We start from the raw sequence: 15,212 nt of genomic DNA, 5'->3' as shown, positions 1-15,212 counted from the left end.
TCTATATACTATGCATTATGGAAGTTGGTTTTTACATAAGATAACTAAAAACTATAACTATCCATATAGTTAAAAGTTGCAGTAAAACGTAACTTACTGGAATCATCCAGTGGCATAAAGCTAAAAGCTACACAATCGAGAATTTTGGGTTTCAGCTTGAGTTAATTCAAAATACGGCACATACTTATTAAAATTTTATAGAATTTTGCCTTAGAAGTACATCCTAGACATCGCCCTTGTCGTGTAATGTATTGCATAGACCTTGCAGTTCCCTCATAACAGTGTACTACTTAATGTGGTTTAGAAACATTCCTTAAACCAGCTGGCCCTGTCACTCACTGTCCAAAGGAAAAGGTAACCCTTTTGGCTGATGCAGTTGATAGTAAGCAGAATAATGAGAAACAAGATCTTCCTCATTCCTGTTTTCCTGAGGCCATACTAACTTGCTGACCTTTTCGATCTCGTAAAATTAAAACACTCGGTGGACCATGATTCTTATATAGGTGTAGACATGTAATTGTATTTTTCCTTTGTTTTTTTATAAAGATCGCCGCTGATTTCTTAGCGCCGAAGCTATCTGTTATTTTCGAAAAGTTAGTGGGAAGAGTTTTTTTTTAACTTGTTGGAGAAGTAGTAATGTTACTCCACTATGTAAATGTGTTTGTGGTAGCTCTAACCCTGCTGATTACCACCAAATTTCCATAACTCATTTTATTTAAATGTTTTTTGACGTATTTTGGCAGAATGTCTAAATAGGTTTGCTGAAGGTAATAATCTGTTCCCTTGTGTGTAATTTGTATTTCGGCAATGCCTTCGAAAATTTGACCCTCTTCTTACAATCTCAAATGCTGTACAAAAATCCCTTGATTGTGGTCAAGACGTTCGTATGATTGGCCTTGATTATAGTGCCGCCTCTGACCTTTGTAAATTGTCTTCAATCCCAAATAGTTGGGAGTAGGTGAGTCTTTTGTTAGCATCATTATTGAAATCTTAAGTAATAGATTGTAAAGAGTTGTTGTTGATGGGCATCATAGTGAGTATAGGAATGTGATATCTGGTGTTTTTCAGGGTAGTGAAAAACAGCCGCCCGTTGAGATACTACCACTAGAGAGGTATTGGATCCTTTGACTGGCCAGACAGTAATGCATTGGATCCCTCTCTCTGGTCACGGCTTATTTTTTCTTTGCCTACACTTACACAGAATAGTTTGGCCTATTCTTTACATATTCTCGTCTTTCCTCATACACCTGACAACAATGAGATACTTAACACTTCTTCACCCAAGGGGTTAATTACTGTACTGCAATCTGTTCAGTGTACTTTCCTCTTAGTAAGGGTAGAAGAGACTCTTTAGCTGTGGTAAGCAGCTCTTCTAGGAGAAGGACACTCCAATATTAAACCACTGTTCTCTAGTCTTGGGTAGTGCCATAGCCTCTGTACCATGGTCTTCCACTGCCTTGGGTTGGAGTTCTCTTGCTTGAGGGTACACTCAGGCACACTATTCTATCTTATTTTTTTTTCTTCCTCTTGTTTTTTTGAAATGGTGTGTTGGGCAGGCTTAATAGAAGGGCCATGGATGCCTGGTGGTTTATCAAGAGGTTGTTTTTTCTTTTTCTGATTCTTTTTCTTCTCAAAACCATCCTTACTGTCCTCCCTTCAGTTGAAGTGGCTATCCTGGAGGGTATTTAGCCTTGCATGGTGTATCGGCTCCTCCATGTTGACCAGTTTTTCCGACTTTTTACTATAGTCTATGGGTATCATCAATCACTTTGTTTATAATTCTGTACATATTGTTTTTGTTATAATTCTTGTTAATCTTGTTTTTAAGTATGATGTCTCTTTTTTATTTCTATTAATTCTTATGCTGTCTGGAGACATTGAGCGAAATCCTGGACCAGTACGTCCTAGATTTCGTCAATGTCGTCTTCTGTATTGCAATATTCGTGGTCTTCATGCAAATATCCAAGACCTTACAGTTGCGTCCAGACAGTATGATATTCTTTTGTGCTCAGAAACTTTGGTTTCTAATATGAGGCACTCATCTGAGCTCCTTATAACTGGTTTCAAGAAGCCAATAATGTTGAAACGTGATGCCATCCCTAGGGCCAGGGGAATGGCGGTGTATATTAGGACCGAGTACCCTGCTTCTCATAAGTCCTGCTATCAATGTGGATGTCATGAGATTCAGGTAATAAAAGTTTGTGGCAGGCATAACAACTTTTATTTATGTTCGATCTACTGGAATCCAGACATGGATGATTCTATCTTCGATTGTCTTCTTACCATTATGGCTAAGATACAAGAAGATGATAGAAAGGCTTCTTTTGTCTTTGTTGGTGATTTTAATGCTCACCATAGGGAGTGGTTAAGTTCTATCTCTCCTACCGATCGCCATGGCTTAAGAGCTTTAGACTTTGCCTCTGAATCAGGCTGTGAGCAAATCATAAATGAAGCTACTCACAGGTCTGGTAATTGCTTGGACCTTGTATACACTGACTCCCCTGGCGTTATAACTGGTAAGGTTGGTTCTCCAGTCGGGACATCTGATCATGCCTTGATTTCATTATTAGTGAAGACTGAGCAGCCTGTCCCTGATATATCATATTCTTGTAAAATTTATATGAAATCCCAAGCAGACTGGAATGGGATTTTACATGATCTTTTGTGCTTGAATTGGTCACAATTATATAATAGTGTAGATCCTGTTGTCCCTTTGAATGAGAATCTAGTCAACATAATTGATAGGCGTATCCCTTCTCGTGTGCTAAGGTACCGAGTGAAGGACAAACCGTGGTTCAATGATGATTGTAGACGTGCTTTTTTGGAGAAGCAGGAGGCCTATCAACTTTGGAAGGGTAACAGATCAGATTTGACCTGGAACAACTATACTCAGCTTCGAGCTTTTGCTCAGAGAGTTTATGCCTCAACTGAAAAGGAGTACAATTTAACCATAAAAGAAACACTTTCTGGTACAACTCAGGAACATAAATGGTGGTCTACCCTTAAATCTGCACTCTTTGGTGTAGATGCAACAGTTCCTCCTTTACTTAAACCAGATGGCTCAGTCACTCACTGTCCTAAGGAAAAAGGCAACCCTTTTGGCTGATGTTTTTGACAGTAAACAGAGTAATGAAAAACTTGAACTTCCTCATTCCTGTTTTCCTGAGGCTAAACTAACTAGTTTAGCTTTTCGATCTCGTGAGATTAAAGCTCTGTTGATGGACCTTGATGCTTATGGAGGTGTAGACCCAAATGGTATTTTTCCTTTGTTTTTTATAAAGACAGCAGATTTCTTAGCTCCAAAGTTATCTGTTATTTTGCGCAAGTTAGCAAGAAGAGGAGCTTTTAGCACTAGTTGGAGAATTGGTAATGTTACTCCTCTATGTAAATGTGTTTGTGGTAGCTCAAGTCCCACTGATTACCGCCCAATTTCCATAACTCCCATATTATCTAAAGTTTTTGAACGTCTTCTGGCAAAACGTCTTAATAGGTTTGCTGAAGGTAATCATCTACTCCCTAGTTTGCAATTTGGTTTTCGTAAAGGCCTTGGAGCATGTGATGCCCTTCTTACAATCTCCAATGCTGTACAGAAATCCCTTGATTGTGGTCGGGAAGTTCGTATGATTGGCCTTGATTTTAGTGCTGCCTTTGACCGTGTTAATCATGTGGCCCTTGTTTTCAAACTTAAACAGTTGGGAGTGGGTGGGTCGTTTCTTAGCATTATTATTGATTTTTTAAGTAATAGATCTCAAAGAATTGTTGTTGATGGGCACCATAGTGATTATAGGAATGTGATATCTGGTGTTCCACAGGGTAGTGTTCTTGGCCCATTACTTTTCATACTATATACACATGACATGTGGTTTGGCCTAGAAAACAAGCTTGTTGCATATGCAGATGATGCTACTCTCTTTGCATCAATTCCATCCCCTGAATGTAGATCTAGGGTTGGTGAATCCCTTAATAGAGATTTAGCTAGAATTAGTGCATGGTGCAAATTATGGGGTATGAAGTTGAATCCTAACAAAACTCAAAGTATGATTGTAAGTAGGTCAAGGACGGTGGTTCCTCAACATCCGGATCTCAGTATTGATAATGTTTCTTTAAATATGTATGACTCTTTCAAAATTTTAGGTGTGATTCTCGACAGTAAATTTACTTTTGAGAAACATATAAGGTCTGTGTCTTCTTCAATTTCACAAAAAAATAGGCTTATTGAGAAAGTCTTTCAAGATTTTCGGTGATCAATCTATTCTGAAGAAGTGTTTTAATTCTTTCATTCTACCTTGTTTTGAGTATTGTTCTCCTGTCTGGTCTTCAGCTGCTGATTCTCATCTTAATTTGTTGGACAGAAACTTACGGTCTATTAAATTTCTTATTCCTGATCTAGATATTAATCTCTGGCACTGTCGTTCAATCAGTTCATTATGTATGTTGCATAAGATTTTTCACAACTCTGATCCTTTACATTCAGATCTCCCTGGACAATTCTATCCTGTTCGTAATACTAGGCAGGCAGTTAATTCTAATAGCCAGGCCTTCTCCATCACGAGGCTCAATACTACGCAGTACTCTAGAAGTTTTATTCCAGCTGTGACCAAGTTGTGGAATAATCTTCCTAATCGGGTGGTTGAATCAGTAGAACTTCAAAAGTTCAAAGTTGGAGCAAATGCTTTTTTGTTGACCAGGCAGACATAGTCTTTTTATAGTTTATATATGACATATTTGTTTTTGATGTTGTTGATAGTTTATTATATGACATGTCTGTTTTGACGTTGTTTCTTATTTTAGAATGATTTATTGTTAATTTGTTCTCTTCATTTATTTATTTCCTTATTTCCTTTCCTCACTGAGCTATTTTTCCCTGTTGGAGCCCCTGGGCTTATAGCATCTTGCTTTTCCAACTAGGGTTGTAGCTTGGATAGTAATAATAATAATGATAATAGTGTCCTTGGCCCATTACTTTTCATGCTTTATATACATATGTGGCTTACCCTAGAAACATGCTCATTGCATATGCAGATGATCCTACTCTCTCTGCATCAAAGCGGGGTTGCTGAATTCCTCGATAGAGATCTACCTAAAATTAGTGCATAGTGCAAATTATGGGGCATGAAATTGAACCCTAAGAAAATTCAAAGTATGATTGTAGATAGGTCGAGGACAGTTTCTCCTCGACATCCAAATCTTTGCATTGATAGTTTCTTTAACTCTACACTACTCATTTAAAACCTTATGTATGATTCTTGATGGAAAATTTACTTTTGAGGAACATTCAGTCTTTTTCTTCTTCAATTGCCCATAAACTCGGCTTATTAAGGAAATCTTTCAAGACTTTTGGTGATCATTCTATTCTGGAAATTTTTTATAATTCTTTCATTCTGCCTTGTCTTCTGGTGCTGGATCTCATCTTAATTTGTAAGACAAAAACCTTACGGTCTATTAAATCTCTTATTCCTGATCTAGATATTAATGTCTGGCACCATCGTTCAATAAGTTCTTTATGCATGTTGCATAAGATTTTTCATAATTCTGACTATCATTTGCATTCAGACCTTCCTGAGGTATGCATTTAATTTTAATAGTCACGCCTTCTCCACCATAAGCCTGAATACTACACCGTCTTCTAGAACTTTTATTCCACCTGCAGACAGATTGTGGAATGATCTTCCTAATCAGGCAGTTGAATGGGTGGAACTTCAGAAGTTCAAACTTGCAGCGAATGTTTTTATGTTTAACGGGCTGACATATGTTTCCCTTCATAGGTTTATATATGACAGATCTATCTTAACCTTATTATTGATCTTACAATAGTTTAGATTCATTATTCGTTATTTCTTTAGTAGTTTATTCATTTCCTTATTTCCTTTCCTCACTGGGGCATTTTCCCCGATGGAACATTAGGCTAATAACATCGAACTTTTCCAACCACAGTTGTAGCTTAGCTAATAAAAATGATAATAATTATAATAATAATGATTATAATAATAATTATAATAATGATTATAATAATAATTATAATAATGATTATGATAATAATTATAATAATGATTATAATAGTTGATGATAATAGATTACATAACCTCAGGACTTGTACAAAAGAGCGTACTTCCTTAAACAACACATATAGTGAGGAAAGTCGTGGATTCCTAAGGAAGCTGGATGTAACCCGGAACCCCACACTACAAGTCACCATTCTATGTAGGCTGTAAGGATAATAATAATAATAATAATAATAATAATAATAATAATAATAATAATAATAATAATAATAATAATAATAATAGTAATTATAATAGTAATAATAGTAAAGTTATTGCTATATTGTAAGGAAAAAAGACATATTCAATATATTATTGTCAGAATTAAATCATATCAAAACTCCAACATGAAAAAGGTAAAAAATAGAACATTTAATTTCATATGAAAGTAAATTTTATATCGTTTAAAGAAAGATAACATAAAACCTCCTCTCCACCAGCGGTAAAACACTTTTACACGATAGGGATATGAATGTTATCCAGGTCACAACAGCGATAAGTAAAATATTGTGTGACCTCGGGCGACCGTACAAGTTCAGTAGTAGTTTACATCTCGAGCATTTAGGTCTTAATTATTAAAAGGATAAAAGGACTGTTAGCTATCCAAACATCGAGGGACCGAGGGTCTGACCATTGACTTATCGATCAACTTAGAGTGGAAGACAAACAAAGAGTAAATAAAGGGAGAATAAACGTTCCGCATTGCGGGAGTTTCCGGAAGACAAATAAAAAAATGGGAAGGGGATTATGAATACTCAAATCATTTCATTTTAACTATTTTGTCTGTTTTGGTATGGCTGTGTTTGTCTGTTTTCATCTCCCCCTCCTACAAGTTCACTGAGCTATTTTTTTTTTTTATTATTCGATCAAGCATGTCTGGGTGGACTCTTTAGGCGAATAAAACGATTTCTCTGCATTAGGATGGTAATTTTTTCTTTAAGAATGAATGCTATATTGATCATCTTTGTGTAGGTCCATTCAAAATTTTCTATTAACCATCTGTATGTTCATTCAATTATGTATCTTTATCTGACTAGTTATTTATGTCTTTTCATTAAATGTCATATCAATATTAAAGCACATTTATATAAATAAGTATCTGGATAAGATCCTAGGATGCCCTGAGCCTGGTAACCTTGTCGTTAATGGCTTCCAATGTCTAATTATGCTGAGAAATAGACACTGGTAACAATGCAGTTACTGAAGACTTGCCAAGAGGGTCACCCTTTTAGTGATACCCAGCCTAAAGTAGAATAAAGCGTATGGTAAAGGAGGGACACACAAACAGACACACACTCACACACACAAACACACACACGCGCGCGCGCGCACACACACACACACACACACACACACACACACACACACACACACACATATATATATATATATATATATATATATATATATATATATATATATATATATATATATATATATATATATATATATATATATTATCATCACCATAATCATCTCCTCCTACGCCTATTGACGCAAAGGGCCTCAGATAGATTTCGCCGGCCGTTTCTATCTTGGGCTTTTAAACCAATAATCTTCTATTCATCATCTACTTCACGCATCACAGTCATCAGCCATGTAGGCCTGGCTCTTCCAACTCCTCTAATGCCTTGTGGAGCCCAGTTGAAAGTTTGGTGAAATAATCTCTCTTGGGGAGTGCGAAGAGCATGCCCAAACCATCTCCATCTGCCCCTCTCCATTATCTCGTCCACATATGCCACTCGAGTAATCTGATAGTTTTCATTTGTAATCCTGTCATGCCATTTAACTCCTAATATTCTTCTGAGGACTTTATTCTCAAATCTACAAAATCTGTTGGATATTTTTTCGTTGTCATACCGCTACTCATGTCCACACAGTAACACTGATCTCATTAAACTGATATATAGACTAATTTTTATATGTAATTTCAGGCGATTTGTTCGCCATATTTTACGTAGCCTAACGGTTGCCTGATTTTCTTCTTTCAATCTTTCATTAATTTCCAATTCTAAAGACCCTGTATTGGAGATCATAGTTCTTAAATGTTTAAATCATTCTACCTCATTAATCTTTTCTCCTTCCTATGATATTTCATCTTCCTTTGCATATCCCGTTCTCATCGTCTGTCTTTCTTTTGTTTATATTGAGCCCAACCTCATGTGATATTTCATTCATTCTGGTAAACAAGCTTTGCAAGTCTTGTGGTGTTCTTCTACTAAGGACAGCGTCATCTGCTAAGTTCCTGTTACCAATCCAGTTCAATCCCTCTTGACCATCGCCAACTTTTCTATGCATTAAAGTATCCATGAGGAGGGTAAACAACATAGGTGACAACACATTTTCTTAGAGTACTCTACTGTTCACTGGAAATTCATTTGATAGGACTCCACTAACATTAACTTTGCACTTGGTATGCTCATGAACAGACTTAATCAAATTTACATATTTAAGAGGAACTCCATAATAACGCAGAACATTCCATAAAATTAGGCGGTTCACACTGTCTAAGGTTTTTCATAGTCCACAAATGCCATTAAAAGTGGATTTCTATATTCTTCACATTGCTGTACATGTCTTAACAACAAAAATCTGGTCAGTACAATATATGCCTTTTCGAAATCCTGGTTGTTCATCTCTCAGCTTTTCATCAATCTTTCTCGCTAGTCTCTTGAGAATGAGCATACTATATATTTTCTATAGCTGTTAAAAAAGTAAATGAAACTGTATAAATTCCTGGGGACAAACAAAGAGCCAGGAAAGAACGTTCATCCCATCCCTTTCACAAGGGATACATTTTTAATATTGTATCACTGGTGCCTCGTAGATCACACATACACCTTACCTCGTGCTTCCATAGAGAACGAGGATAGAGGAAGAGCAGGATTTGGGGATTTCAAATAAGCATCATTACAATTAACAAAAAGAAATTCTGAAAGATATTGCCCATACATAGCCATAAACTCCCTTCCCCCTCGACAAGTGGGGGAAATTACCTGGCTCAGCATAAAGGAACCCATCCTTACCATTCATATTTCAAAGTACCCTTTCTATATTCATGACGTCATTACTCTCGATGTCTCCTTGAGCCTCAAAAGGCTGCTTTTTCTGATTAGGGATCCCTGTGGCTTTCGAGATGAAAACATATTGATTTTGTGATTTTCACGTCAACAAATACAGTATATTCGTGTATATATTATAAAAAGATGATAGATAGATGCATACATAGATGCATATGAGTCTAGATAGATACATATGTGTAAAGTTTACCATAGCTGGCACGTGATAAGAATGAAATATGCTCTATAACCACCAACGGAATATTGAAGAGTATTAATTGAAGTTGAGATTTTCGTCATTGTGTGATTGGAGATGCCTACATGAAAAAAGCAATATGTGTGTCTGTGTCTGCTTACGTATAGGTATGTATTTATTACCCATTAGTTTCATAAGGTAATTATTCATAAACAAGTGCCGTGCATTATTTTCACACTGTAATGGCGCTCCCCATTTGGTAAATGATAATAAAAAAAATGGATTTTGTGGTTTCTGAAACTTTAATTTTAAAAACTTGTTGACTGAGCTGCTATTATTGCCATATTTTGAAGGACCTAATTAATATCCTTCACAATCCTGTAAAGGCTTATAATGAGACAAAACCTTTTATTCGCAGATAATTCCGAAAGGGAAATACATTTATTATATTTTCTTCGCTGCAATTTTGGATATTGAGTTTTAGTTTTAAAAACTCGGTTTTATTTTTTTTCAATACAGATTTTCCCCAAATGTTTTTTTTTTTAGTAAAAAGGCACTCCAAAATCAAACCATTGTTCTCTAGCCTTGGGTAGTGCCATAGCCTCTGCTCTATGGTCTTCCTCTGTCTTGCTTGAGGGTACACTCGGGCACACTATTCTATCTATTTCTCTTCCTCATCTTGTTTTTTTTAAGTTTTTATAGTTTATATAGGAAATATTTATTTTAATGATGTCACTGTTCTTAAAATATTTTATATTTCCTTGTCTCATTTCCTCACTGAGCTCTTTTCCCTGTTGGGGCCCCTGGGCTTATAGCATCCCGCTTTTCCAACTAGGGTTGTAGCTTAGCAAGGAAATAATAATAATAATAATAATAATAATAATAATAATAATAATAATAATAATAATAATAATAATAATAATAATAATAGAGTTGACTCTGCGGTTGGCTCGGATGAAACCGCTAGTTTATAAGTTTGTGATATTCTCTTAAAGATGATTAACTGGAAGGAAAAGTTTCCTTCTCGTCAAGACGGGGTATTAAATTCCACTTGGAATTGGGAATGATAAGAGGATAAATTTCCTCATTAATTGAACTTTAATAATGGTGTCCCAACTCATTGTGGGATGGTAGCTATAAAAGAAAAATTTATAGATCTGAGAGAGAGAGAGAGAGAGAGAGAGAGAGAGAGAGAGAGAGAGAGAGAGAGAGAGAGAGAGAGAGAGAGAGAGAGAGCATCCTTTGGGAAATCTAATGTTTGGCGTATTTTGTATCAAAGGTTAAATTGTCTCTTGTAATTCACTGACTACATGCGATCTTGTGTACGAGAATACACGAACAATATTAATCAATTATATTTTGACTTGAAAAACCTGGAACACATAGTAGCTTCTAAAAACTGTAAAATATATAAGCAATACAAATGATTTATATGATTTCATCGGTTTCGAAATTAGCTTATGGCCATTTGATAGAGACCAAATGGTAAATAAAGAGGAAAATGTCTAGAAACATGACACGTTACATTCCAAATGACCATTTATCTGAGCCGTTGAAGTTATAAAAATGATTAATCTTAATCAATACAATTTTCTTATTTTCTCCCTCATGTCCCATGTATTAAACGGTATAATCTGGTTTTTTAATTTAGTTTTCATTGATTTGACGAAAATGAAAATGTGACAACTCGAGAGCTAAATCTGCAGACACCTTTTTTGAGTAAATTCAGTTAACAAAAGAAGCGCGAATTTTGGCAAATAGTAACTCAGTATCAAATACCACAGAATAGATTTTTATATTTTCTTGCATATTGGCATATGTGGTTCAGATGAATGGTAATTGTTTTCAGTGTAAAGATCATGTTTAAAAATATAGTCGTAAAAAAAACCGCACAAATTTAGATACAACAGATGAAATCCTTATATTTCCTAGCACAGTGGAAAAATGTGTGGTTCATATAAATGTTAATTATTTTCAGCATAAAGATCAAGATTAAAAAAAGAAAAAGTCGTATAAAAAAAAACCCTACAAATTTAGATACCACAAAAAAAAAAAAAAAAAAAAAAAAAATCTTTGTTTTCTATCATATTGGCAAAATGTGTGGTTCATATAAATGTTGATTATTTTCAGCATAAAGATCAAGTTTTAAAAAAATAGTCGTATAAAAAGCTCACAAATTTACATACCAATCAAAAAAATCTTTGTTTCCTAGCCTATTGGCAAAATGTGTGGTTTATATAAATGTTAATTATATTTGCAGTATAAGATCACGTTTAAAGATATAGTCGCATAAAGAACCGCACGCCTTTAGATACCGCAGAACAAATCTTTTTATTTTCTAACATAATGGCAAAATGTGGGGTTTAGATAAATGTTAATTATTTTCACGGTATAAGTAAATTTTAAAAATATAGACGTATAAAAAACCACCAACCTTTAGAAACTGCAAAATAAAACTTTATATTTTCTATCGTATTGGCAAAATGCGCAATTTATATAAATGTTAATTATTTTCACGGTAATGATCAAGTTTAAAATTTAGATATATAAAGAAACCCACCCGCCTTTAGATACCGCAGAATAAATCTTTATATTTCCAAGCACAATGGCAAAATGTGGGGTTTAGATAAATATTGATTATTTTCACGGTAAAGATCATGTTAAAAAACTTCGTATATAAAATAAAAAAATCAAATCTTTAGATACCATTGAATAAATCTTTATATTTCCTAGCGCAATGGATAAATGTCTGGTTTATATAAATGGTAATTATTTTCAGTATAAATATCAAGTTTAAAAATATAAACGTATAAAAACACCGCGCATCTTTAAGGGCATATGATAGACCCGAAAACTAAGGTCAGTGTGTCTATGCACGCAATCCTGCTCGCCCTCACGACTATTGCATGCTCTCTTTGTTGGATTTTTCTTGTGTTTATCATGCAAGAGGACCATTTCAAAGGTTTCATCATTTCTATTATTCTCTTCTTGTATAGTTTTTTATCATTTCATGTAAATGTAACTTATCAACTTTTAGTTTACTCACGAAATCGATATGATATTGTGAGAAGACGTAATTTTTCGCAAATAATACATTCTTTCCTTAGTTCTACTGTATATATTTGTGAATATGAGAAGTTTATATCGAGAATAAATTATATATGATTAAAGTCGAATTTAGTCTCCGTCAAATAAATCAGGCAAAATTATAAAGGTCAAATGGAAAAGAAATAAGAAAAGTTTGTTCTTTTAACCTCCCAAATTTAATGAGTATATGTCTTAACAAATTTAATCCGTTCTTTTATAGACTATTTTTATCTATCTATCTGTCCGTTTCTATGTGTGTATATATATATATATATATATGCGTGTGTGTGTGTATATATATATATATATGTGCATATATACATATGTATATATATATATATATATGTGTGTGTGTGTATATATATATATATATGTGTGTATATATACATATGTGTATATACATATATATATATATAGATATTATATCATTATTTCTTCTTATTTCAAGAGATGTACAGGTTTCATAATTCAACTATCTACTTTAAAAAAATCTAAATGTATATGTGTATATATATGTGTGTATATATACATATGTGTATATACATACATACATATATATATATATATATATATATAGATAGATAGATAGATAGATAGATAGATAGATAGATAGATATCATTATTTCTTCTTATTTCAAGAGATGTACAGGTTTCATAATTCAACTATCTACTTTAGAAAAATCTAAATGTATATGTGTATATATATGTGTGTATATATACATTTGTGTATATATATATATATATATATATATATATACATATATATAGATAGATAGATAGATAGATAGATAGATATCATTATTTCTTCTTATTTCAAGAGATGTACAGGTTTTATAATTCAACTATCTACTTTAGAAAAATCTAAATAGAAATTGTATAAAAACGATTTTCTTAACAAATATAAATGTCTTAAGAATGAATTGTAATTGCACAAAATTAATATAAACCAATTAAATATATACTACAATTCGTAAAACCTTTTCATTAAAACAACTAATTAAATTAACTATGATAATATATCAATCAGCCAGTTTCAAATAAATGTATTGGTTTTCATCGAATTAAATTTAGCGGTTTTGCGTCAATAACCGGTAATAACTGGTTGAATGTGCAACGTATGATTCATAGATATTTACTGATGATTATTTTAATTGTATATATATATATATATATATAATGTACATGTATGTATATTTATGTACAACATATATATATATATATATATACATATATACATATATACATATATATATATATATATATATGTATATATATGTATATATATATATATATATATATGTATATATATATATATATATATGTATATATACATATATATATATATATATATATTTAAATACAGTATATATATATATATATATATACACATACATACTATATATACATATATATATATACATATATATATATATATATATATAGTGTGTGTGTGTATACATATACAATATATATATACAGTGTATATATATATACATATATATATATATATATATAATATATATATATATATATATATATATGTATATATATGTATATATATATATATATATGTATATATATATATATATATATATAGTGAGCGAGCAAAATAAATACAAAAAGACAAATACTTAAAATTCTAGCAAAATCTTCAGGCAGCATTCAAAACACAAATAATTCAGTCCGTTTATATTTCCAGTATATTTGCAAATTCACAAGATACATTTAACAATCAAGAAAACTCCATTATCTTGACTATGAAACATAAAAAGGCTCACTAATTAAAGCATTCATATTAAATACCATACGAGTTCTAAGAGGAATTAAGCAAAAATAGTTACTGGTTCTTAAAGAATGTTCATAATTGCCTTGTATATCCGCTAGCAACGATAACCTAACTATTTGATTTCCTAACAGGTTTTTTTTTTTTGGTAAGCGCTTCTATTACAATATTTTATTATCAGGGATTAAGAAATATAGATAAAGGACTCCATTGTACAATGACATTTGAAAGGGTGGAGTTTCTGTAACTTGCCAATATTCATTGTGGCATTTTAAGGTTATGTCACTCACAGGGAAGAAAGAGATTTTGGAATTTCCTATTCAGGCCAAATAATTGTAGTGGTAAGTTCATCTGAATTATCTGACCAAATACAGAAGACCAAAGAACGTTTTGTCTAGTGGCTACTCCTATTGAATTCTATATTTTGGAAGGTTTGAAGACTTAAAGGTCACTCATGAATATCGCAGACGATGCCTTAGCTAGCAGGACCATGCCATTGACTAGAGACTGACTATATATACATATAATCAGCAAACAAGTTTTCTCTATCGATTTAGGACCAGGGAATGTCAGACAATGGCTACTGATAACTCAGCAGGTTGACGTATAGGCTCCCTTAAAGACACCCCCCTAACCTTTAGCTCAAAAGAATGTTAGGGTTGCGGACACTACAAGAAACTATGGAGCTTGAGTAGGACTCTAATCCCAGTCCTTGAGGTCGCTAGGCATGGACGTTTCCAAAAGGCCACCACAGCCCTATGATAGAATGGTAGGCTTATTGGAAACAAAAATATTTTCATAATTAATCTTCCATATGACTCTTCGGTGATACATTAATGATTTCTTTCCCGACAATTTGGTTCTAATCAACAGCACCTGAGTGGAGTACCAAAACATTGACAAAAAGAATAATTAAAAGAAATTAAGAACCATACTGGAAATCTGTTAAATCATTTTAATATTAATCCAAAAATAGCGTTGATTTAACGATGTATAGTAAATTTTTGGTCGAATACCTGCCAATCAATTTATTCTGCAGATGTATA

This window comes from Palaemon carinicauda, chromosome 7, assembly GCF_036898095.1.
Source record: "Palaemon carinicauda isolate YSFRI2023 chromosome 7, ASM3689809v2, whole genome shotgun sequence".
In the NCBI taxonomy this organism is placed as follows: Eukaryota; Metazoa; Arthropoda; class Malacostraca; order Decapoda; family Palaemonidae; genus Palaemon; species Palaemon carinicauda.
This window is presented reverse-complemented; position numbering follows the sequence as displayed.